The sequence below is a fragment of the Mytilus edulis genome, chromosome 7 (assembly GCF_963676685.1).
Source record: "Mytilus edulis chromosome 7, xbMytEdul2.2, whole genome shotgun sequence".
Taxonomy (NCBI): domain Eukaryota; kingdom Metazoa; phylum Mollusca; class Bivalvia; order Mytilida; family Mytilidae; genus Mytilus; species Mytilus edulis.
Genome location: NC_092350.1, coordinates 77,397,950 through 77,423,841, shown reverse-complemented (window position 1 = coordinate 77,423,841; position 25,892 = coordinate 77,397,950). Strand labels below are relative to the sequence as shown.

The window sequence follows — 25,892 nt, the reverse complement described above, 5'->3', positions numbered from 1 at the left end:
TCAATTAACAATACTTGATTGTGTTGAATCTTGGAGATGGTCATATAGGTGTACGGTTTATTGTGATGATGCGACAAAGATATTTTAGAGTCAAATGAAAATAGCAGATTAAGACGGGTGCTGATTGATTTAAAATTTGTGTCATATACTATAAGTATAAAGTATAATAGTATAATTTAAAATATAAAAATATGTCGCCTGAAAAAGGAAGATGGAAAGACATAACCGAAACAACAAAAGTAAATAATGAGACATAAGTGTACCCGTCTTGTTACTGATGATATAACCCAGCGCTAAGTCCAAACCGGTAAATGTCATTAGGATAACACAAATCTGGCTACTGTGAAACGTATCGAAAATCATATTTGGAATGTATATTCATTAATGGTCAACAAAATCACAATACCGTCCGTGAAACATTCGGCTAAAGGACTTCAACTTAATCATCAAGAACTATTGTATTAATTGCTTCATTGCTAGCAACAACACTATATTTAACGCTCTTTGTATCGGAAATATACCCATTTATTCTAAAAATCAAGTGTTAGCATGTAACAGGTTGTTTTCTCCTCGTTTATTTTTATAAAGTGAAACTAAACCCTTACCATCGGGACTGTGCTTGATTTCCATATGATGGAGATATAATCTTTTAATCAGTTTTATTGAGGTCTGGAGCTGTCATATCAGTAACTGTACTAACAGTTTAACCCCGTCGCATATTTTTAACCTGACCAAGTTAGGAACCTCTGACGTTTGTGAGTCTTTTAAAAAAAAATGTTTTTTTACATGTTTTTGGAGGTTATTTTGACGTCCATTTTAGATTCTTTTAGGTGCCAGCTTAAGCCTGACTGCGGTTGCTTGATTTACTCGCTGTACATGGGGTTAAGACCCATTGGTGGCCATGTGCTGTTTTCTGTTCTTTAGATGTTTTGTCTTTTTTACACAATTTCCTTTTCATTCTCAAATTACACGACAATTTACTATGTTTATCTCTGTTGAGTGCATGGTACTATGTTACTTTCATTATAAAGGAGACAACATGGACATAACAAATAAATATGGCTGGTGTCTCTTGCAATATCAGATCAATTTTGAAAACAGCATCAGAAAAAATATTTAAACATACTTTAATTTATATTGGCTTTGTGCATAAGAAATAAGATACTCGAAAAGCTTAAAGTTTGTTAAAATAGTTTGATGCAATGTAAAGTCAATATCACAAATTACGCATTCTACTTGTTTTTACGAACAGCCTTTAAGTTATCAACCCCATATCCTGTGTTGGTAGGTGTAACAACACAAAATAAGAACAAAGTGTAAATATCTGTTGGGAAGTATTTAAGTCGTTATATCGGCACTAAACACAAACACGAATAACTAAAAGACACAAAGTTCCAACAAAACAATATGTTCATTTTCTAATGCCGAATCTGAAAGACAACTATCAAAATCAAATTATTGCAATTTGTCCCTTGTATAGTTGGTAATTTTAGAAGTGTCTTTTTGATTTTTATGAATACATGGATTGATGTCCGATATTAGCGAAACATTGCGCAATGCATTCGAAACTTGAATAAATATGATGGTTTGTCGCTCGGTAGTAACTGAGAAAAACAAATATTGATGAAACTAAATTTAACAGAATAATGTCTCCTCAAATAACAACATAAAGGTAAGCAACAGTTTGAATTGACATGATTATACATCACGTATTTTGATATTTTGATCTGACATTATTATAATTTGTTTTGAAGAATTAACAAAGAAATACAATACATTCAATTAGCAAAGATTAATATGTTAAATGCAATGTTGAAACCTAAAACCAATAGATCTATAGGGATTCATATACAATACATATGTATCATAGGAGTATATATAAACGACAAAGAATATATATGAAGTATTTACAAATTTATATTGCATCACGTTACAATTTCGATTTCGAAAACAATACAAACCAAAGTTTATTAAGAGCGTATAAATAACATCATAAAAGATCATCTGCTCCTCGTAAATGAAATAACGCTGTTTGATTTAAATAATTTTCAGGTTAAAACAGAAACGTGTTTATTTTACATTATTGTTTTATAATATGAATGATAACAAAATATTAGAGTAGATTTTTGTAGCACAGAGTAATCTATGATATTTCTGGCGTTATTTATATTTATACTTTAAATTGTACATATAGCCTGATTCAGTTTCTTCGGTTACCCGTTTAGTTTAGACTTTATAAAGAGAATTGTCATTACTCATAAAAAGCACAAAAGTCATTCTACTGGTTATTACTTAATGGAGTTAATATATCATGGAATGTATAACAATAATGTTTAAATCAGGAAATCAGAATAGCAAGACATCTTTATTTGTAAATGGTTTAACATTTTTAATTGTAGGGGTTTGCTAACAATAAGTGTTTGATGTAGTATGGTATAAGAATATTCGATTACTTAGAACAAGTAAAGTCAATTAATAAAAGATCTAATGACTACATGTATTACATATACGTTGTCTAGAACAGCTATTCAGTGCAATTATTCGAGATATAATATATGGCATGCAAAAATAGGCGATTATTCGACTAGATCCGTGATTTATACTTTGTGTAAGTGCATTTCGAAGTATCAAATCTCTGGGGGTATTCAGTTATGAATATCTATTTAAAAATAGCATTAGAAGATAGATTAAGGTTTGTGTTACATATAAACTCATCATAGATACCAGGATTAAATTTATATATACGCCAGACGCGCTTTTCGTCTACAAAAGACTCATCAGTGACGCTCGAATCCAAAAATGTAAGGCACCGATGAAAAATTTTCAGTGAGAAAAGATATTTCATAAAGGTTTATGCTTATGTAAGTGATAGAAGTTTTAGTAATGTGTCTTCTGACTTCTTAATCATATGAAGTTTTAATAGTTGACGACGGTTATTACAGTCATTTATCTTCATCTATCGATTTGTTGATAGTTTATCTCCCCTTACAATGTATATGGCTTTAATGTGTTGGTCATCTTATCCTACAAGACATAACACAATCAATAAATGATAAACTAGTTTAACAAAAAATGGTCTCTTTAATTAATCTCTGACATAAATTGAAAATACTACATACATCTGAATACACCTCACAGATCGTTTAAAATAAGTCGTAACTGGACCATACATTTTATGAAGTTACTTTAAACTACTATGAACAGAAAAATACTAAGAAATACCGAACTTCAAGGAAAATCCAAACAGAAAGTCCTAACAAATATCAAAATAAAAACGGAAAGTCCCTTTACCTCAGGAATAGATTACCTTAGCTGTTTTTGACAGAACTTTTAGGAATTTTGGTCCTTAATGCTCTTCAACGTCTTACTTTATTAGGCCATTTTTTTTTCTTTTTCGGATTATAGTGTCACTGATGAGTCTTCTGTAGACGATACGCGCGTCTGGCGTATATACAAAATTTAGTCCTGGTATCTATGATGAGATTATTTACAAATGGCAAAATCAAAACGGAAAGGTTTACCAAATGGCAAAATAGAAATCTCAAACACATCAAATAAATGGAAAACAACTGTCATATTCCTGACTTGGTAAGGATTTATCTTATGTAGAAAACGTATGATTAAACCTGCAGAATATTCTTGTTCGATTTAATATTATACAGCCTCTGTTATTTTCCATATTTTAAACAGGTGCTTGATACTGTTTTACTAGAGATCGTTGTAGTAAAGATAGCAAAACATGGATATTAAAACAAGGTTACTTTCAAGGAATACTCTTAATCAAATAAATGTTTTAATAAAATTTTCAAAAAGGTTTTAGGTACACAATATTATTGTTTATTTTCAAATTCATTCTTTTTTTCGAAGAGCATTTTTCTATTTTCAATAGCAAAATAGAAATACTTGGACTTTTTTTTTTTTTTTTTTTTATATCAGAAGTCCATTACTAGCTATAGACTTCTGGTTATAAATATATAAACCGTTATATGAATATGTAAACCCTTCATATATACATTCTGTTATAATGTAGATTGAAATTGTTTATATTGATGGGTCCTAAATATTTAAAATAGCTCAAATTCATGTCATCAGTTGACGAGAAAATTAGCATTTACCTTTACCAATCTTTAGTGTTTTGGTATTAATTATAAACCTGCTATATTAATAATTTGACAGTTCAAGTCACTTGTTCGTTGAAGCTCTGAAGTGATCAAATATGTGATTAACACACTTTGTATCGACTACTAACAATAACTTCTGTCTATGTGATGCTCATTCAGAATGCCCAATACTAATCATGGATTACTCCTCGCTATATAACTTTGTCACTAATAAGGACATCTTTGAAAAGTCAATAACATTTTTCATATATCTGCAGGGATGTCACATTGATGTACATTATGTGATTAGGGAACTAAGATTCAAAACAAGGTAGGAGAGTTCTTGTACTTTTTTTTGTGTTAAACTGGGATTTGTGAAAGGGTATATAATCGCGGGTTATTGATACACGACATGGAGTCTTTCACTTATAGTTAAGTAAGCAGAAATCATCCGTTAAGATTGTTTTAACGTTTACAATTGAATTAATCTGGGAACAAATCTTTTTTAAATGTTTAACATTAAAACAGAAAGTTACACAATAATAAATAGGTATATTATTTAAATCCTCTTTTATATATATTGAAATTCAATAGCAATAATTATGCATGTGTAAATAATTTTAAAACTTTTGAGATATTATTATATTTCATATTCAAGAAATCACTTTGACTTATTCAATAGTTGGGAACAAAACTACTTGATTTTATGATATGATTATCCCAAATACCTTTTGTTTCAAAGCACCATATATTTTAATTGGTGTTTGTATGGAATATTTTGCAAACTTAAGTTTATATGGTTACTTTAGCCAGTTCAAACGGGAAAAAAGGGGGAAATTTTATTGATTTACTTCCTATGAAGGGTTTTCTTATACGCAATGAAATATTATATGAAGTTTTGTCTGCAGTACTGGACAGGATAAATCTTTACTCATGCCAATTTTTTTTTATTTGAAACAAAGATAAATCTCTGCATTGTTTTTTTTAAAGTGCATAGTTAACTAAGACTAATACGGGAAAAGTCAATGATGGTATTACACCTAAACAGATTTATTATTAAGATATTCAGTAGTTTATTCTAACTTTGTGTATTCATTTCAACCTAAAAAACGTTTATGAATGTACAGTGATATCGCTTTAAATATATGTGCAAACTAATTTTAATTCCTTGAATGTAATTTCATCTTTCATCATAAACATTTAAGATATAAGTATATGTTGGTTTCATTTTAACTTTATTATGTTTTTAAAGAGTCTGTATTTTACTGTGTTGACATGAATTATCTTTGATATGGTTATAATTATAAAATTGCTGTTTACAAAACTTTGAACCTTTAAAATAGTAAGGTTGTTCTACCTCAGGAATAGATTACCTAAGCTGTATTTGGCAAAACTTTTAGGAATTTTTGTTCTTCAGTGCTTTTCAACTTCGTACTTTATTTGACTTTATTAACCATTTTTGATTGGCGCGTCCCTTATGAGTCTTTTGTAACAAAACGGGCGTCTGACCCAAATAAACAAATTCGTTCCTGGTATCTTTGATGAGTTTTTTATTATGTCTTTTAGCATTTATTGTATCCTTGTTGTTTCAAACTTGAAGTCACAATATACCGATAATGCAAAGGCAAATTTCATCCTGATATTTTGTATGAGTCTTTTCTTTCATTGTGGGGATTTTGTATTTTTAATGTGTTATTGTCATATATGTTCACATATTTCTTGAGCACATATTAATGAACATTATCGGACTTAATCATATTGATTTCAAGTTCAAAAAAGTTAACCCTCATGAACCTACTCCGCACAGTTAGAGAGAAGCTAGGTCAAGTTGCACTTCGTTATTTTATATTGTACATTACTGTGGTTTGTCCATAACCTTAATAATGAGATTCGTGGCATTGAAATGTGATACGTGGACGAGAAATTGTAGAAAAACAATTCAAGTAAATTCTTTTGATTTGGTAAAAGTTAAATTCTAGACATATAGGTTCAATTTTGACCTTAAGGAACAATTTGATATAAGTGCCCGGTCTTTAGATAAAGCATGTTAGCATGATCAAGCATGTCCAAGGATGATATCCAGACCACCTGCAACTAAATATATTGTGTTTTTTCATTTATGTATTATATATTATACACTTTTTGTGTGTGCTTTGTTCTGAACTTCAAGGGATATATCCATATTATACACTTTCTGGATGTGCATCGGACTAAACTTCAAGGGGATATATTCATGTTATACATTTTCTGGATGTGTTTTTCAAGGGATATTTCCATATTACTAGTATACACTGTCTGGGTGTACATTGTTTTAAAGTCAAGGGTATATATCTATGTTATACACTTTCTGAATATGCATTGCACTGGATTGCAAGGGTATATCTATGTTATTTTGTTTTAGAGTTTGACTGTCCCTTTGGTATCTTTCGTCCCTCTTTTATACACTTTCTTTGTGTGCATTGCACTGCACCTCAAGGTCTGCATTGTACTGAACTTCAAGGGGATATATCTATGTTATACACTTTCTTGGTGTACATTGTACTAAACTGCAAGGGGATATATCTATGTTATACACTTTCTGGGTGTACATTGCACTGAACTTCAAGGGGATATATCTATGTTATACACTTTCTTGGTGTACATTGTACTAAACTGCAAGGGGATATATCTATGTTATACACTTTCTGGGTGTACATTGCACTGAACTTCAAGGGGATATATCTATGTTATACACTTTCTTGGTGTACATTGTACTAAACTGCAAGGGGATATATCTATGTTATACACTTTCTTGGTGTACATTGCGCTGAACTTCAAGGAATATATCTATGTTATACACTTTCTTGGTGTACATTGTACTAAACTGCAAGGGGATATATCTATGTTATACACTTTCTGGGTGTACATTGCACTGAACTTCAAGGGGATATATCTATGTTATACACTTTCTTGGTGTACATTGTACTAAACTGCAAGGGGATATATCTATGTTATACACTTTCTTGGTGTACATTGCACTGAACTTCAAGGGGATATATCTATGTTATACACTTTCTTGGTGTACATTGCACTGAACTGCAAGGGGATATATCTATGTTATACACTTTCTGGGTGTACATTGCACTGAACTTCAAGGGGATATATCTATGTTATACACTTTCTTGGTGTACATTGTACTAAACTTCAAGGGGATATATCTATTTTATACACTTTCTGGGTGTGCATTGTATTTAATTTCAAGGAATATATCCATATTATACACGTTCTGGATGTGCCGTGATCCATATTATACACGTTATTGATGTGTCGTGATCCATATTATACACGTTTTGGATGTGCTGTGCACTGAACTTCAAGAATATATCCATCTTATACACTATCTGGATGTGTACTGTATCGAAATTTAAGGAATATATTCATTATTTACTTTCATGGTGTGTATTGTATTGAAATTCAGTGAAATATTATAAAATGTAATTCTAGATGTGTATTGTACTGAACTCCAAAGGATATAGAACTGAAGTTTAGGGGGTATATCATTAAATGACTTATCATTTCCTAACTTAGTAATGAATGTATATTATACTATTTATATGCTGTACATGACTTTCATAACTTTTACTTTTTACAGGATTTAAATATCTTCTGTGAAATACTGATATAAAAAATGCTGAAACTAATCAATCATTTTATTGATAAACTTCATATAAGTTACCACACAATCGAAAAATTCTGTGGAAAAATAACGTTTTTACGTGTCTCAATAATAAATGAATGGTCAAATGTCGTGTTATTTCAAAACATTTTAAGATAACAAGTATTGAGGGAACACCACACGGATCCCATCAAAATAATTACTCGGTAAGTTGGCAGAATGACAGCAAGCAAAAACAAGGCAGTCAAATATGAACGCTTTTTAACAGACATGCTTCGCCCTAAGTATTTCATTATAACACCAGCTTGATTTTGTGGGGAAAAAAAAGATAACAGAAGCTAAGTTAGATTTCCCAATTACTCGGCCAATTACAATGTAATTATTACTAATGTCACATTTACCGGGAACATGTTTGCATTATTAAATATTATAAAATGTGCATGTATTTGCTTGATTTCTTCAAAATTTATACATACATAAATCATTCTGTATTTGTATTTCATTTATCCATTTTTTTCTTGAAGTTTAATTGGTTTAGATAATTTGAGTCTTATCTATGCATACATATACATAATTTTATTCGGGTAAACCAAAGTACAATGGCATAAAAACATATACAAATATATTTACATACATAGTATAAAGTATAATATAGATACAAGATAGAGTCATAAAGTGGATTTACACAGGAGACTTAATACATTCATTGAAAATCGACTAAATTCGCACTACATTTTAGCTTCATTTAAGTTGCTTTTAATAAGATCTTGAAGGTAAAAATAAAAGGTTTACATACCGATGCTTCTAAAGCGTTTATCTACTTTCATCTATTGATGCATTTTCTGTTACAATAGATATAGGAAGATGTGGTGTGAGTGCCAATGAGACAACTCTCCATACAAATAACAATTTAAAAAGTAAACCATTATAGGTTAAAGTACGGCCTTCAACACGGAGCCTTAGCTCACACCGAACAACAAGCTATAAAGGGCCCCAAAATTACTAGTGTGAAATCATTCAAACGGGAAAACCAACGGTCTAATCTATATAAACAAAACGAGAAACGAGAAACACGTATATATTACATAAACAAACGACAACTACTGTACATCAGATTCCTGACTTAGGACAGGTGCAAACATTTGCAGCGGGATTAAACGTTTTAATGGATCCAAACCTTCTCCCTTTTTCTGAAACAATAGCATAACATCACAACAAAGAAAAACATACGATAAAATATCAATTGGCAGACTTAACTCAATCAAAAAAGTACATATACATTATTGTTTTAATTTTACTTCTATGGATATATGTTTAACGTCATGGGGTGAATGTTGCATGTAAGTGCACACTTTTATGTGTAAAAATGAACTCGGCTTTGTTCTAGACCGACACAAATTTCAATCCGCCGTACATGTAATACATTTTGTGATTTAAGCTAACAAAGCAAAATAATGTTCTTAGATCTTATAAATGCAAATATGAGAGAAAAGCAGGAAGTATTGATTCTCGTATTTGTATTTTAATATTAAAGAAAAATTGTATTTTAAAATATAAGTAAAATTCTTACACTTTACAATTTGGGATTTATCAAAAATGAAAATACTATAAAAAAATCGTGTTCTCTTTCAGACAATCAGTGGAGAAATAAATTTGTTTAGTTTTGTCGGAACTATTAAATTGATGTATCGTATTGCCTTTGGTCTACTGCCCAAAAATTGTTGCTATATGGAATAATATTCATGTGAGCAATTCAAATGAAAACATTAGAGATTTGATGAAAGCGAACTTTTATTCCGTGTAGAACAACCAATATATAAAATGCACTTATGTATTTGTACTCGGCACGTGTATGTATATAAACGATATACGGTAGGATGGTAGTAAAACTGTGAAAAGATTCCAATAAAGGAACGGACTTAGACCTGAACATTCAAATTGTGTTTTAAATTTTAAAGGGGCACTATCTGCCATATTCTTTTTCACCGATTTGATTCAAATTCTCATATTTTCTTTATAAGAATGTAAAACATTTTTCCAAACTATCAAAAGTATAAAATAAACAATTTACAGGACATGGTCTCAATAAGATATAGCTTCGTTTCGTGTGAATTTTAGCCAAGACGCCATCTAATTAACTATCGAGTTGACCTTATATAACTATATAAGCGATGTAAACATAAACATAGATATAAATAGAGTATGCAACTCGTGCAATTGGATTTTTATAGGTCTGTTAAATTTTGTGTTATAGATTTGTGTTTATGTTTATCGTCGTTTTTATTGTCGAGCCTGCAACTTTTGTTGCAGAAAGCTCGACATAGGGATAGTGATCCGGCGGCGGCGGCGGCGTTAGCTAACTTTTTAAAAGCTTTATATTTTAGAGGGTGGAAGACCTGGATGCTTCATACTTTGTATATAGATGCCTCATGTTACGAAGTTTCCGTCAGTCACATGTCAAATGTCCTTGACCTCATTTTCATGGTTCAGTGACCACTTGAAAAAAAAGTTCAGATTTTTTGTAATGTTGAATTCTCTCTTATTATTAGTAATAGGATAATTATATTTGGTATGTGCGTACCTTGCAAGGTCCTCATGCCCGTCAGACAGTTTTCACTTGACCTCGACCTCATTTCATGGATCAGTGAACAAGGTTAAGTTTTGGTGGTCAAGTCCATATCCCAGATACTATAAGCAATAGGTCTAGTATATTCGGTGTATGGAAGGACTGTAAGGTGTACATGTCCAACTGGCAGGTGTCATCTGACCTTGACCTTATTTTCATGGTTCAGTGGTTATAGTTAAGTTTTTGTGTTTTGGTCTGTTTTTCTCATACTTTATGCAATAGATCTACTCTATTTGTTGTATGGAATGATTGTAAGATGTACATGTCTAGCGGGCAGATGTCATCTGACCTTGACCTCATTTTCATGGTTGAGTGGTCAAAGTTAAGTTTTTGAGTTTTGGTCTTTTTATCTAATACTATATGCCATAGGTCAACTATATTTGGTGTATGGAAATATTTTATGATCTATATGTCAGTCCCGCAGGTTTTATTTGACCTCGACCTCATTTTCACGGTTCATTGATCAGTGTTAAGTTTTTGTGTTTTGGTCTATTTTTCTTAAACTATAAGTAATAGGTCAACTATATTTGTTGTATGGAATCATTGTTAGCTGTACATGTCTGCCTGGCATGGTTCATCTGACCTTGACCTCATTTTCATGGTTCATTGGTCTTTGTTTAGTTATCTTGGTTAATGCTAAGTTTATGTGAGTTTTTAATAAAGCTTTATACTTAGGACTATCAACATAATATCAATAATTAGTAAAGAAGGCGAGACATTTCAGCGTGTGCACTCTTGTCTTTATAAGAACTAGAACACACCCGCGAAATCGCGGGTATTCAGCGCGTAGTTTAAAGTATGTAAAGTGTTGTTGGAAATTTTTTGTAAAATATTGAATTACTTGAGAATTTCAGCAAAAGTATCATAAGTCATAGGTTATTGGTGACAGGAAAATGGTTTTTTTTATCCCTCCTCCTTTATTTCCAATATTCCCAATTTTTGGTTTTCTATCAATTTCAATATGAACATACATTTAGTATGTTATGAACATTTAAGTAAGGAGCCTGTAATTCAGTGGTTGTCGTTTGTTTATGTGTTACATATTTGTGTTTCGTTCATTTTTTGTACATAAATAAGGCCGCTAGTTTTCTGGTTTGAATTGTTTTACATTGTCAGTTCGGGGCCTTTAAAGCTGAGTATGCTGCTCGTTGTTGAAGGTCGTACGGTGACCTATAGTTGTTAATTTCTGTGTCATATTGGTCTCTTGTGGAGAGTTGTCTCAACATGGCAATCATACCACATCTTCTTTTTTTTAGTAATCAATGAATTTTGTAAAAGATTTAATGACTGGAGAATTTCAGAAAAGGTATCAAAAGTTGACATGAATATTTTTAGCGCTTATCTGTATATTATGAACATTCATTACAGTAACTATATAAATATAGTATAGTTACTTTCAATTCTAAGTTTATTAATCGATTCATGGTTGTCATTGATATGGTATACAGACTCTCTTTATTTAATAATCTCTGTGACCGCCGTAGATAGTAAACTCGAAAATGATAGCAGATAGAATTCTGAAAATACACTTTATTTTTTTGTATATGTATGTTCAAAGTATACAGAAAAACGCAAACCGGAAGTCTAATCTGACTTAAAATTTCGTCCAATGACGGGACAATATCAGGATACCTTTTTTCTCGTTTTTCACCAAAAATAACTCAATCTGAATAATCATATGAATGGATGACAAATGCGACTATGCACTGTACGTATAGGACACAGAGGCGTGTTGAATAATTTATTGTGAAAAGAAGAGAAGCGACACACAAAATGAGGTCTTCGCGTTTAATAGTATAGATGTTTTTTTGTGGATGGAATCAGTCAATCAAATTATTTACCTTTGTTTCACTTTCAATGTTGACATTCTTTCTCTTTAAATAACCGTACACGGACATTGCATGCGTTATTCTATCTCTTTCTACGGGGTCAAGTTGGAATTCACATGAACACCGATTTAATGAGGTCGAATTATTCACTTGCAGTGAATAATTCATTTTAAATGTTTATTAGCTTAATTTGACAAAATTGAACCATTTTAGCTGATAAAAGCAAATTATTATTTTACTATTTCACTTTCATTAATGATCAAACTTTAGATTTTTTATATATTTCGTAGTTAGTGCCCAATAGGTAAACAAATGTGTCTCTATAATTAAGCAACAGGCTCATTGTTTTTATCAATATCAATAAATTTGTAAATTATATAAACTAAACCAATATAGATAACATGGTGATAATTTAGTACTCCAGACGCGCGTTTCGTCTACAAAAGACTCATTGATGACGCTCAAATCGAAAAAGTTTATAAGGCAAAATGAAGTATAAAACTAAAGAGAGCATTAAGGGACAAACTTTCAAAAATATTTGCCAAATACAGCTTCGATTATGTATTTCTGGTGTACAAAATCTTAAGTATTTCGAACAATTCAAACTTTGGTAAACAGTTAATTTATAAGATATGACAACTACTGTGCTGGTGTTATAAATGTATATGCGTGTTTGCTTCATGAAAAATATACCATAAAATCCAGATGTGAATTGTGTGTATTATATTCCTGTCAGTGGAACAATGTTTACTGTTTTACAAACGTAACAATATTGGCTCGCACTTCTTTTTATCAATTCTCACTGCATGGTGAAGTCCAAATGGTACTTGGTGAAAACAGTTTTTGATGTGGGCTTTCCTTTACAATGTATATGTCTTTTTATTGATATTAGAAATAACGCTATATTTGTTTTGTAAATTTCCATTAAAGGACGATTCCAAGCGAGATTTATTTGATGCAGCAAATCTTTAATGTAGGTTTTATGTTTCTTAATGATAATAGGAAATTATCGTTTTCTATTTGCAGACATTAATATGTTTAGTAATGCAAGATCTTGTCATTTCGTTTTGAATAGACGTCGACGTCAACTTTAATGAAAATGTGTACATATAATTTTAACAAAGGTATTATAATGTTTTATATGCTATAATGTTTCTTATATTTTTGAGAGTAATAACTTTCAATTATTTCTGCATATTTGGAACTTTTATACGATCGATATTGTTAAGAAATAACAGACAATATTTGTTAGGAAATAACAGACAATATTGGATAAAAGCTTTGACTACACAAGAGCATTTATTAAATGGCATTATCGTTAACTTTGAGACCGTCTAGTTAATGTATGGATGGAGACCAGCAAGGAAAGTGCCTTTTCTTTGATCAATTGGTAATTCCCTTGTGTTCTCCGACAATTTTATCGAATAAACAGCCTTTCTATTTAAACTGATGAACTTTTATTTTAATTCCATCGTCACTGGTGAGTCTTTTGTAGACGAAACGCGCGTCTGGCGCAAATAAAAAAATCAATCCTGGTCGATAATGAGTTTATTTTTCTACATTTGCTCGCTTGATTCAATTTGAACAATTGAAAATAACAAAATGAATTAAGGTAAAAGTTATGATTAAAAAAAGTAATGCACAAAACATGTTTATTTTGCAACAAAATTCTAAATGACAAATGAATCCGATTCAACTTAAGATATGAGAAATTCTCTAGAGCATTGTTTCTGGTTGGTACAGAGGTTAGTGAGTTTTGCTCATTGTTGAAGACCACGTATTGTGACCTGTACTCGCTTAAACCCACGTCCTTTCGACTTTGGTGAAGATTTGTCTAATTTGTATAGTCATAAAACTTTTTCTTGTTTTATATGGCTACAGGTTTTAAGCGCATTTCTAAGATATAGCTGATACCCTTTGAAGAATTTTACAGTCTTCATGAAAATAAATTATTTGTTTCCTCATATGATGATTAGACTAATATCAACACATCATTTGACGCTGCTATCGGATCGTTATTAAAGGTTTGTATAAAGCTGCCTTGTAGAGCTGATAATTTACAACATAATTATGATCATTAGCATCCAATCCCGTGATGTTATTGTATTACAATCATGTTAATATCATGACTATTATAAAAAGGTTTCGCTGAACACATAAAAGTCATCACTTTGACCTATGTCACAATTAGAGTCGTAATATATAATATATTTACGTATATATCTAACCCTTATCTCCCCGAGATTATCCTATATCAGGACAGTTTTATAATAGTTATCACATTTGATCTTATTATGCGGATAATTGTGTGCAATTGATAGATCATTAACTCGTCATCATCGCTCCTTTCAAAGCTGTCGAGTAACGGTATTTAGTATTGTTACGTATGGTACTAATTTCATTGTGTACAATACCTACATTGGTGTAAGTGCGCACTGCGCCTGTTTTATGTTAGCGGCATCATACGGTGAAGTTCAAAAGATTGGAAAGCCAAATACAGTTATTTAGAGTTTGTATGGGCATCAAATTTAGAAGCATCGCATAAGGTTATTTGCAGCTTAGTTTAAATATAATTAATTAATAATAAACTTTATTGAAAAGCACTTTACGCCCATATGGACCAATGGCTTAAAACATTATACATAATATACAGTTTACATAGAACAATGAAAATAAACAATGGACACACTTTGAACTATAATTTGTCTTTTTTTTTAAATCAATATATATATATATATATATATAAGAGATATATAGTAACATAGGTTACTTACTAATTCACAGTATAATCCGTACTGCATCTTATCGTGTTTCTTATATGTTTGTCTGACTTTTCTTGTAATTCAGGGGATCATATCTCATTGTTATATTTGCCTAGAATTATTGTCAATCTTAACAAAGCAGTATTCGACCTAACAGCAGTAAATTCTAGACAAATGCATTGTTAATCATGTGTAATTGGACATATTCACATTGAATTATCTTCGAATTGACAGTGTGCTATTATGTCTGACGATATACTGTTGATAACGTTAACATACGATGACAGATGGCTATATAACAATATCATCTACAACTATTTCTAGTTTTAAATTAAATAGACTGAAGATAATTTTAAATTATCAGGGTACTCATCGCAACCAAGCAAATATAGATGTATCTTATGATTTTAATAATACGAGTTATTTTCATAGAGCTATAAATATATTTTCATCATTAAATATCTTTTTTTACCTGAAATTATTCTTGATTTAATCTCTCGGCCATCGCAATGGAAACTCATCCCTTTCCAATATCATGCATTATTGTTTTAACACAAATAGGGGTTATCATAGAAATTATTATGAGTTAAGTAAGATGAGAGAAGCAAGCTCTATAACCATTAGCACTGTTTTCTTTATACTTATTTGATAAGGAGGCACGACGTTTGTCCTCCTACTAAGCGTCTGTTATGTAGAGGTATAACACAATTAAGAAAGAATGACATTCAAACTGACGGAGAATGTGCGTCTGTCATGAAGAGGTATAACACAATTAAGAAAGAAGGACATTCAAACTGACGGAGAATGTGCGTCTGTCATGTAGAGGTATAACACAATTAAGAACAAAAGACATTCAAACTGATAGAGAATGTGCGTCTGTCATGTAGAGGTATAACACAATTAAGAACGAAGGACATTCAAACTGACGGAGAATGTGCATCTGTCATGTAGAGGTATAACACAATCAAGAACGAAGGACATTCAAACTGACGGAGAATGTGCGTCTGTCGTGTAGAGGTAAAACACAATTAAAAAAGAATGACATTCAAACTGACGGAGAATGTGCATCTGTCATGTAGAGGTATAACACAATTAAGAAAGAACGAAGGACATTCAAACTGACGGAGAATGTGCGTCTGTCATGTAGAGGTAAAACACAATTAAAAAAGAATGACATTCAAACTGACGGAGAATGTGCATCTGTCATGTAGAGGTATAACACAATTAAGAAAGAACGAAGGACATTCAAACTGACGGAGAATGTGCGTCTGTCATGTAGAGGTAAAATACAATTAAAAAAGAATGACATTCAAACTGACGGAGAATGTGCATCTGTCATGTAGAGGTATAACACAATTAAGAAAGAAGGACTTTCAAACTGACGGAGAATGTGCGTCTGTCATGTAGAGGTATAACACAATTAAGAACAAAGGACATTCAAACTGACGGAGAATGTGCGTCTGTCATGTAGAGGTATAACACAATTAAGAAAGAAAGACATTAAAACTGACGGAGAATGTGCGTCTGTCATGTAGAGGTATAACACAATTAAGAAAGAAGGACATTCAAACTGACGGAGAATGTGCATCTGTCATGTAGAGGTATAGCACAATTAAGAAAGAAGGACATTCAAACTGACGGAGAATGTGCGTCTGTCATGTAGAGGTATAACACAATTAAGAAAGAAGGATATTCAAACTGACGGAGAATGTGCATCTGTCATGTAGAGGTATAACACAATTAAGAAAGAAGGACATTCAAACTGACGGAGAATGTGCATCTGTCATGTAGAGGTATAACACAATTAAGAAAGAAGGACATTCAAACTGACGGAGAATGTGCATCTGTCATGTAGAGGTATAGCACAATTAAGAAAGAAGGACATTCAAACTGACGGAGAATGTGCGTCTGTCATGTAGAGGTATAACACAATTAAGAAAGAAGGACATTCAAACTTACGGAGAATGTGCGTCTGTCATGTAGAGGTATAACACAATTAAGAAAGAAAGACATTAAAACTGACGGAGAATGTGCGTCTGTCATGTAGAGGTATAACACAATTAAGAAAAAAGGACATTCAAACTGACGGAGAATGTGCGACTGTCATGTAGAGGTATAACACAATTAAGAAAGAAGGACTTTCAAACTGACGGAGAATGTGCTTCTGTCATGTAGAGGTATAACACAATTGAAAACGAAGGACATTCAAACTGACGGAGAATGTGCGTCTGTCATGAAGAGGTATAACATAATTAAGAAAGAATGACATTCAAACTGATGGAGAATATGCGTCTGTCATGTAGAGGTATAACACAATTAAGAAAAAAGGACATTCAAACTGACGGAGAATGTGCATCTGTCATGTAGAGGTATAACACAATTAAGAAAAAAGGACATTCAAACTGACGGAGAATGTGCATCTGTCATGTAGAGGTATAAAACAATTAAGAACAAAAGGACACTCAAACTGACGGAGATTGGACGTCTGTCATGTAGAGGTATAACACAATTAAGAAAGAAGGACATTCAAACTGACGGAGAATGTGCGACTGTCATGTAGAGGTATAACACAATTAAGAAAGAAGGACTTTCAAACTGACGGAGAATGTGCTTCTGTCATGTAGAGGTATAACACAATTGAAAACGAAGGACATTCAAACTGACGGAGAATGTGCGTCTGACATGAAGAGGTATAACATAATTAAGAAAGAATGACATTCAAACTGATGGAGAATATGCGTCTGTCATGTAGAGGTATAACACAATTAAGAAAAAAGGACACTCAAACTGATGGAGATTGGACGTCTGTCATGTAGAGGTATAACACAATTAAGAAAGAAGGACATTCAAACTGACGGAGAATGTGCATCTGTCATGTAGAGGTATAACACAATTAAGAAAAAAGGACACTCAAACTGACGGAGATTGGGCGTCTGTCATGTAGAGGTATAACACAATTAAGAAAAAAGGACATTCAAACTGACGGAGAATGTGCTTCTGTCATGTAGAGGTATAACACAATTAAGAAAAAAGGACACTCAAACTGACGGAGATTGGGCGTCTGTCATGAAGAGGTATAACACAATTAAGAAAGAAGGACACTCAAACTGACGGAGATTGTGCGTCTGTCATGTAGAGGTATAACACAATTAAGAAAAAAGGACACTCAAACTGACGGAGATTGGACGTCTGTCATGTAGAGGTATAACACAATTAAGAAAAAAGGACACTCAAACTGACGGAGATTGTGCGTCTGTCATGTAGAGGTATAACACAATTAAGAAAAAAGGACACTCAAACTGACGGAGATTGGACGTCTGTCATGTAGAGGTATAACACAATTAAGAAAAAAGGACACTCAAACTGACGGAGATTGGACGTCTGTCATGTAGAGGTATAACACAATTAAGAAAGAAGGACTTTCAAACTGACGGAGAATGTGCTTCTGTCATGTAGAGGTATAACACAATTAAGAAAGAAGGACATTCAAACTGACGGAGATTGGACGTCTGTCATGTAGAGGTATAACACAATTAAGAAAGAAGGACATTCAAACTGACGGAGAATGTGCGTCTGTCATGTAGAGGTATAACACAATTAAGAAAGAAGGACATTCAAACTGACGGAGAATGTGCGTCTGTCATGTAGAGGTATAACACAATTAAGAACAAAAGACATTCAAACTGATAGAGAATGTGCGTCTGTCATGTAGAGGTATAACTAAATTAAGAAAAAAGGACATTCAAACTGACGGAGAATGTGCGTCCTGTCATGTAGAGGTATAACACAATTAAGAAAGAAGGACTTTCAAACTGACGGAGAATGTGCGTCTGTCATGTAGAGGTATAACACAATTAAGAAAGAAGGACATTCAAACTGACGGAGAATGTGCGTCCGTCATGTAGAGGTATAACACAATTAAGAACGAATGACATTCAAACTGACGGAGAATGTGCGTCTGTCATGTAGAGGTATAACACAATTAAGAAAGAAGGACATTCAAACTGACGGAGAGTGTGCGTCTGTCATGTAGAGGTATAACACAATTAAGAAAGAAGTTCATTCATATTGACAGAGAATATGCGTCTGTCATGTAGAGGTATAACACACTTAAGAAAGAATGACATTCAAACTGACAGAGAATATACATCTGTCATGTAGAGGTATAACTAAATTAAGAAAAAAGGACATTCAAACTGACGGAGAATGTGCGTCCTGTCATGTAGAGGTATAACACAATTAAGAAAGAAGGACTTTCAAACTGACGGAGAATGTGCGTCTGTCATGTAGAGGTATAACACAATTAAGAAAGAAGGACATTCAAACATACGGAGAATGTGCGTCTGTCATGTAGAGGTATAACACAATTAAGAAAGAAAGACATTAAAACTGACGGAGAATGTGCGTCTGTCATGTAGAGGTATAACACAATTAAGAAAGAAGGACATTCAAACTGACGGAGAATGTGCGACTGTCATGTAGAGGTATAACACAATTAAGAAAAAAGGACATTCAAACTGACGGAGAATGTGCGTCCTGTCATGTAGAGGTATAACACACTTAAGAAAGAATGACATTCAAACTGACAGAGAATATACGTCTGTCATGTAGAGGTATAACTAAATTAAGAAAAAAGGACATTCAAACTGACGGAGAATGTGCGTCCTGTCATGTAGAGGTATAACACAATTAAGAAAGAAGGACTTTCAAACTGACGGAGAATGTGCGTCTGTCATGTAGAGGTATAACACAATTAAGAAAGAAGGACATTCAAACTGACGGAGAATGTGCGTCCGTCATGTAGAGGTATAACACAATTAAGAACGAATGACATTCAAACTGACGGAGAATGTGCGTCTGTCATGTAGAGGTATAACACAATTAAGAAAGAAGGACATTCAAACTGACGGAGAATGTGCGTCTGTCATGTAGAGGTATAACACAATTAAGAAAGAAGTTCATTCATATTGACAGAGAATATGCGTCTGTCATGTAGAGGTATAACACACTTAAGAAAGAATGACATTCAAACTGACAGAGAATATACATCTGTCATGTAGAGGTATAACTAAATTAAGAAAAAAGGACATTCAAACTGACGGAGAATGTGCGTCCTGTCATGTAGAGGTATAACACAATTAAGAAAGAAGGACTTTCAAACTGACGGAGAATGTGCATCGTCATGTAGAGGTATAACACAATTAAGAAAGAAGGACATTCAAACATACGGATAATGTGCGTCTGTCATGTAGAGGTATAACACAATTAAGAAAGAAAGACATTAAAACTGACGGAGAATGTGCGTCTGTCATGTAGAGGTATAACACAATTAAGAAAGAAGGACATTCAAACTGACGGAGAATGTGCGACTGTCATGTAGAGGTATAACACAATTAAGAAAGAAGGACTTTCAAACTGACGGAGAATGTGCTTCTGTCATGTAGAGGTATAACACAATTAAGAAAGAACGAAGGACATTCAAACTGACGGAGAATGTGCGTCTGTCATGTAGAGGTATAACACAATTAAGAAAGAATGACATTCAAACTGATGGAGAATGTGCATCTGTCATGTAGAGGTATAACACAATATAGAAAGAAGGACATTCAAACTGACGGAGAATGTGCGTCTGTCATGTAGAGGTATAACACAATTAAGAAAGAAGTACATTCATATTGACGGAGAATATGCGTCTGTCATGTAGAGGTATAACACAATTAAGAAAGAATGACATTCAAACTGACAGAGAATATGCGTCTGTCATGTAGAGGTATAACGAAATTAAGAAAAAAGGACTTTCAAACTGACGGAGAATGTGCGTCTGTCATGTAGAGGTATAACACAATTAAAAACGATGGACATTCAAACTGACGGAGAATGTGCGTCTATCATGTAGAGGTATAACACAATTAAGAAAGAAGGACATTCAAACGGACGGAGAATGTGCGTCTGTCATGAAGAGGTATAACACAATTAAGAAAGAAGGACATTCAAACGGACGGAGAATGTCCGTCTGTCATGTAGAGGTATAACACAATTAAGAAAGTAGTACATTCATATTGACGGAGAATATGCGTCTGTCATGTAGAGGTATAACACAATTAAGAAAGAATGACATTCAAACTGACAGAGAATATGCGTCTGTCATGTAGAGTTATAACACAATTAAAAAAGAATGACATTCAAACTGACAGAGAATGTGCGTCTGTCATGTAGAGGTATAACACAATTAAGAAAGAAGTACATTCATATTGACGGAGAATATGCGTCTGTCATGTAGAGGTATAACACAATTAAGAAAGAAAGACATTAAAACTGACGGAGAATGTGCGTCTGTCATGTAGAGGTATAACACAATTAAGAAAGAAGGACATTCAAACTGACAGAGAATATGCGTCTGTCATGTAGAGTTATAACACAATTAAAAAAGAATGACATTCAAACTGACAGAGAATGTGCGTCTGTCATGTAGAGGTATAACACAATTAAGAAAGAAGGACATTCAAACTGACAGAGATTGGGCGTCTGTCATGTAGAGGTTTAACACAATTAAGAAAGAAGGACTTTCAAACTGACGGATAATGTGCGTCTGTCATGTAGAGGTATAACACAATTAAGAAAGAAGGATATTCAAACTGACGGAGAATGTGCGTCTGTCATGTAGAGGTATAACACAATTAAGAAAGAAGGACATTCAAACTGACGGAGAATGTGCGTCTGTCATGAAGAGGTATAACACAATTAAGAAAGAAGGACATTCAAACGGACGGAGAATGTCCGTCTGTCATGTAGAGGTATAACACAATTAAGAAAGAAGTACATTCATATTGACGGAGAATATGCGTCTGTCATGTAGAGTTATAACACAATTAAAAAAGAATGACATTCAAACTGACAGAGATTGGGCGTCTGTCATGTAGAGGTTTAACACAATTAAGAAAGAAGGACATTCAAACTGACAGAGAATATGCGTCTGTCATATAGAGGTATAACACAATTAAGAAAGAAGGACTTTCAAACTGACGGAGAATGTGCGTCTGTCATGTAGAGGTATAACACAATTAAGAAAGAAGGACTTTCAAACTGACGGATAATGTGCGTCTGTCATGTAGAGGTATAACACAATTAAGAAAGAAGGACATTAAAACTGACGGAGAATGTGCGTCTGTCATGTAGAGGTATAACACAATTAAGAAAGAAGGACATTCAAACTGACGGAGAATGTGCGTCTGTCATGTAGAGGTATATCACAATTAAGAAAGAAGGACATTCAAACTGACGGAGAATGTGCGTCTGTCATGTAAAGGTATAACACAATTGAGAACGAAGGACATTCAAAGTGACGGAGAATGTGCGTCTGTCATGTAAAGGTATAACACAATTGAGAACGAAGGACATTCAAAGTGACGGAGAATGTGCGTCTGTCATGTAGAGGTATAACACAATTAAGAAAGAATGACATTCAAACTGACAGAGAATATGCGTCTGTCATGTAGAGGTATAACACAATTAAGAAAGAGGGACATTAAAACTGACGGAGAATGTGCGTCTGTCATGTAGAGGTATAACACAATTAAGAAAGAAGGACTTTCAAACTGACGGAGAATGTGCGTCTGTCATGTAGAGGTATAACACAATTAAGAAAGAAGGACTTTCAAACTGACGGAGAATGTGCGTCTGTCATGTAGAGGTATAACACAATTAAGAAAGAAGGACATTCAAACTGACGGAGAATGTACGTCTGTCATGTAGAGGTATAACAAAATTAAGAAAGAAGGACTTTCAAACTGACGGAGAATGTGCGTCTGTCATGTAGAGGTATAACACAATTGAGAACGAAGGACATTCAAACTGACGGAGAATGTGCGTCTGTCATGTAGAGGTATAACACAATTAAGAAAGAAGGACATTCAAACTGACAGAGAATATGCGTCTGTCATGTAGAGGTATAACACAATTAAGAAAGAAAGACATTAAAACTGACGGAGAATGTGCGTCTGTCATTTAGAGGTATAACACAATTAAGAAAGAAGGACATTCAAACTGACAGAGAATATGCGTCTGTCATGTAGAGTTATAACACAATTAAAAAAGAATGACATTCAAACTGAAGGAGAATGTGCGTCTGTCATGTAGAGGTATAACACAATTAAGAAAGAAGGACATTCAAACTGACAGAGATTGGGCGTCTGTCATGTAGAGGTTTAACACAATTAAGAAAGAAGGACTTTCAAACTGGCGGATAATGTGCGTCTGTCATGTAGAGGTATAACTAAATTAAGAAAAAAGGACATTCAAACTGACGGAGAATGTGCGTCCTGTCATGTAGAGGTATAACACAATTAAGAAAGAAGGACTTTCAAACTGACGGAGAATGTGCGTCTGTCATGTAGAGGTATAACACAATTAAGAAAGAAGGACATTCAAACTGACGGAGAATGTGCGTCCGTCATGTAGAGGTATAACACAATTAAGAACGAATGACATTCAAACTGACGGAGAATGTGCGTCTGTCATGTAGAGGTATAACACAATTAAGAAAGAAGGACATTCAAACTGACGGAGAGTGTGCGTCTGTCATGTAGAGGTATAACACAATTAAGAAAGAAGTTCATTCATATTGACAGAGAATATGCGTCTGTCATGTAGAGGTATAACACACTTAAGAAAGAATGACATTCAAACTGACAGAGAATATACATCTGTCATGTAGAGGTATAACTAAATTAAGAAAAAAGGACATTCAAACTGACGGAGAATGTGCGTCCTGTCATGTAGAGGTATAACACAATTAAGAAAGAAGGACTTTCAAACTGACGGAGAATGTGCGTCTGTCATGTAGAGGTATAACACAATTAAGAAAGAAGGACATTCAAACATACGGAGAATGTGCGTCTGTCATGTAGAGGTATAACACAATTAAGAAAGAAAGACATTAAAACTGACGGAGAATGTGCGTCTGTCATGTAGAGGTATAACACAATTAAGAAAGAAGGACATTCAAACTGACGGAGAATGTGCGACTGTCATGTAGAGGTATAACACAATTAAGAAAAAAGGACATTCAAACTGACGGAGAATGTGCGTCCTGTCATGTAGAGGTATAACACACTTAAGAAAGAATGACATTCAAACTGACAGAGAATATACGTCTGTCATGTAGAGGTATAACTAAATTAAGAAAAAAGGACATTCAAACTGACGGAGAATGTGCGTCCTGTCATGTAGAGGTATAACACAATTAAGAAAGAAGGACTTTCAAACTGACGGAGAATGTGCGTCTGTCATGTAGAGGTATAACACAATTAAGAAAGAAGGACATTCAAACTGACGGAGAATGTGCGTCCGTCATGTAGAGGTATAACACAATTAAGAACGAATGACATTCAAACTGACGGAGAATGTGCGTCTGTCATGTAGAGGTATAACACAATTAAGAAAGAAGGACATTCAAACTGACGGAGAATGTGCGTCTGTCATGTAGAGGTATAACACAATTAAGAAAGAAGTTCATTCATATTGACAGAGAATATGCGTCTGTCATGTAGAGGTATAACACACTTAAGAAAGAATGACATTCAAACTGACAGAGAATATACATCTGTCATGTAGAGGTATAACTAAATTAAGAAAAAAGGACATTCAAACTGACGGAGAATGTGCGTCCTGTCATGTAGAGGTATAACACAATTAAGAAAGAAGGACTTTCAAACTGACGGAGAATGTGCATCGTCATGTAGAGGTATAACACAATTAAGAAAGAAGGACATTCAAACATACGGATAATGTGCGTCTGTCATGTAGAGGTATAACACAATTAAGAAAGAAAGACATTAAAACTGACGGAGAATGTGCGTCTGTCATGTAGAGGTATAACACAATTAAGAAAGAAGGACATTCAAACTGACGGAGAATGTGCGACTGTCATGTAGAGGTATAACACAATTAAGAAAGAAGGACTTTCAAACTGACGGAGAATGTGCTTCTGTCATGTAGAGGTATAACACAATTAAGAAAGAACGAAGGACATTCAAACTGACGGAGAATGTGCGTCTGTCATGTAGAGGTATAACACAATTAAGAAAGAATGACATTCAAACTGATGGAGAATGTGCATCTGTCATGTAGAGGTATAACACAATATAGAAAGAAGGACATTCAAACTGACGGAGAATGTGCGTCTGTCATGTAGAGGTATAACACAATTAAGAAAGAAGTACATTCATATTGACGGAGAATATGCGTCTGTCATGTAGAGGTATAACACAATTAAGAAAGAATGACATTCAAACTGACAGAGAATATGCGTCTGTCATGTAGAGGTATAACGAAATTAAGAAAAAAGGACTTTCAAACTGACGGAGAATGTGCGTCTGTCATGTAGAGGTATAACACAATTAAAAACGATGGACATTCAAACTGACGGAGAATGTGCGTCTATCATGTAGAGGTATAACACAATTAAGAAAGAAGGACATTCAAACGGACGGAGAATGTGCGTCTGTCATGAAGAGGTATAACACAATTAAGAAAGAAGGACATTCAAACGGACGGAGAATGTCCGTCTGTCATGTAGAGGTATAACACAATTAAGAAAGTAGTACATTCATATTGACGGAGAATATGCGTCTGTCATGTAGAGGTATAACACAATTAAGAAAGAATGACATTCAAACTGACAGAGAATATGCGTCTGTCATGTAGAGTTATAACACAATTAAAAAAGAATGACATTCAAACTGACAGAGAATGTGCGTCTGTCATGTAGAGGTATAACACAATTAAGAAAGAAGTACATTCATATTGACGGAGAATATGCGTCTGTCATGTAGAGGTATAACACAATTAAGAAAGAAAGACATTAAAACTGACGGAGAATGTGCGTCTGTCATGTAGAGGTATAACACAATTAAGAAAGAA

At 33.5% G+C, this 25,892-nt stretch overlaps 1 protein-coding gene across 11 annotated transcripts in view; it reads left to right on the top strand.

Moving 5' to 3' along the window:
* The window catches only part of LOC139482270 (soluble guanylate cyclase 88E-like), a 240,323-nt gene that overhangs the window by 150,627 nt on the left and 63,804 nt on the right, over positions 1–25,892 (top strand). For 3 of the 11 annotated variants that reach the window (XM_071266061.1, XM_071266060.1, XM_071266059.1), the window contains exon 3: positions 4,379–4,431. The exons of the other annotated variants lie outside the window; for them this stretch is intronic. The gene's annotated coding sequence lies outside the window, so the exon portion shown is untranslated. The remainder of the gene's footprint in view (positions 1–4,378; positions 4,432–25,892) is intronic. 11 annotated transcript variants of the gene reach the window in all.